At 46.7% G+C, this 2,500-nt stretch overlaps 1 protein-coding gene across 2 annotated transcripts in view; it reads right to left on the minus strand.

Moving 5' to 3' along the window:
• The window catches only part of LOC122247738 (nephrin-like), a 481,778-nt gene that overhangs the window by 89,691 nt on the left and 389,587 nt on the right, over window positions 1–2,500 (minus strand). The gene's annotated exons all lie outside the window — the stretch shown is intronic.

Genomic DNA, 2,500 nt, shown 5'->3' on the forward strand with positions numbered 1-2,500 from the left:
TCTGTGTCTGTCTGTCTGTCTGTCTCTCTTAGGCTGTCTGTGGCTGCCTGTCTGTCTTTGGCTGTCTGTCTGTGTGTGGGTTGTGTCACGTTGGGTCCCTGTCTCTTGTGTTCTCTGTTGCTCTTCATTCTTACGTGAGTTTGTTTGTTTCTTTTTTGTTATTGTCTGTCTTTCCTTGTCTTTCTCTATCCTCCCTTCTTATCATTCTTCCTCTCTTCTTAACTCACCCTATCCTCTCAGTCTCTCTCTCTCTCTCTCTCTCTTTCTTTCTCTCTTTCTTCTTACTCTTCCCTTTCTCCCTCTCTTTCCTCCTGTCAATATTATACATCCCCTTTTCTCTCTCTTTCACTTCTTTGTCTCTTCTTCTCTCCTTCTCTCTTCCTTGCTATCCTCTGCCTCTCTGCCCTTCCCTCCCTTCCCTCCCACTCCCTCTCCCTCTCCTCCCTCTCCCCCTCCGCCCTATCCTCCCTCTCCCTCTCCTCCCATCCCTCCCTCTCCCAACCCCCTCCCTCCTCCCTCTTTCCCCTTCCCATCCCTCTCCCTTCCTTCCCACCCTCTCCCCCTCCGCCCTTCCTACCCTCTCCCTTCCATCCTATCCTCTCCCTTCCTTCCTATCCTCTCCCTCTCCTCCCTTCCCTCCTTCTCCCTTCCATCCTATCCTCTCCCTCCTCTCCCCTTCCCTCCCCCTCCGCCCTCTCCTCCCTCCCTCTCTCCCCTTCCCACCCCTTCCCCCACCCCCCTCCCCCTCCGCCCTCTCCTCCCTCTCCCTCTCTCCCCTTCCCACCCCCCTCCCTCCTAGCCAGCCAGACTCCCTTCATAGTCTCACGGAAACACCTTATTTCCGGATTGCATTGCGATCGACTCCTCTGCGTGATCTCGAATTTCCGCCTCTCGGTTGCCGGATTATGATAGCGGGTCTTCTGGGTGGTGTGTGTGTGCGTGTGTGTGTGTGTTTTTTTTTTTTTTTTTTTTTTTTTTTTTTTTTTTTTTTTTTTTTGGGGGGGGGTTGTTTGTTTGTTTGATTGGACGGATCTCTTCTTTAAATCTCACCCTTTCTCCGTCTCTCCTTCTCTCTTACTCTCTTCTACTTCCACCCATTCTCTCTCTCGCTCTATATATCTATCTCTATCTATCTATCTATATATATATTTCTATCTATCTCCCTTTCTCTCTCTCTCTCTCTCTCTCTCTCTCTCTCTCTCTCTCTCTCTCTCTCTCTCTCCCCTCTCCCTCCCTCCCTCCTCCCTCTCTTTCTCTCTGTCTCATCCTCTCCGTTCTCTCTCTCCCTCCCTCCTCCCTCTCTTTCTCTCTGTCTCTCCCTCCCCGTTCTCTCCCTCCCCCTCCCTCCCTCTCTTTCTCTCTCCCCCCCCCCCCCACTCTCCCCTCTCCCCACATCCCTCCTCCAATTCTCAATCTCATTACCTCACAACTTGTCTTCCGTATCCACTAACTTTCTTAGTTCATCAAAGGTGATTTGAAATGTTTTTTTCTTCTTTTTCTTCCTCTTAGATTTGACGTGAACTTTCCATGCAGCGAAATCACTGTTAATGCCGGCAACGGAGTTAAGACTGCCGGTCAAATTAGTGATCCCGGATCTTGGGTAACGAAGAAGGGGAAAGAAAGAGGGAAAGAAGGAGAAGGGGATGGAGAGTGGGAACGAAGGAGAAGGGGAAGGAGTGAGGGAACGCAGAAGGAAAAGGAGGAGAAGGAAAGAGGGGACGAAGGAGGAGAAGGAGAGAGGTAACGAAAAAAGAGAAAGATAGAGGGAACGGAGTTAAGACTGCCGGTCAAATTAGTGATCCTGGATCTTGGGTAACGAAGAAGGGGAAAGAAAGAAGGAAAGAAGGAGAAGGGGAAGGAAAGTGGAAACGAAGGAGAAGGAGAGAGGGAACGGAAGAGAAGGAGAAGGAGAAAGGGAACGAAGGAGAGGGAGAAGGAGAGTGGGAACGAAGGAGAAGGAGAAGGAGAGCGGGAACGAAGGAGAAGAAGAGAGAGAACGAAGAAGGAGAAGGAGAGAGGGAACTAAGAATGAGAAGGAGAGAGGGAACGAAGAAGGAGAAGGAGAGAGGGAACGAAGAAGGAGAAAGATAGAGGGAACAAAAAAGGGGAAGGAGAGAGAGAACGAAGGAGAAGGAGAAAGGGAACAAAGAAGGAGAAGAGAGCGAACTTGGATAATGAAGAATGAGAAAAAAGAGGGAACGAAGTAGGAAAAGGAGATAAAGATAATTGTAATGATGACGGTAATGATAGCGATGATGATGAAAATAGTGATAATAGAAATAATAGTGAAAATGATAATAATAGCGATATTGATGATAATTATCATAAAAGTAATGATGATATCAATCATGAAAAATGCTAATAATATCAACAATAATGATGATTATTATAATATATGAAGAATAATAATGTTAATAACAATGATAATGATGACGATAACAGTAATAACAATTATTACGATATCGATAATGGTAAAAATAATAATGATTATGAAAGAAAT

The sequence above is a fragment of the Penaeus japonicus genome, unplaced genomic scaffold (assembly GCF_977035675.1).
Source record: "Penaeus japonicus unplaced genomic scaffold, GWHDUDI00000001_assembly GWHDUDI00000011, whole genome shotgun sequence".
Lineage (NCBI taxonomy): Eukaryota > Metazoa > Arthropoda > Malacostraca > Decapoda > Penaeidae > Penaeus > Penaeus japonicus.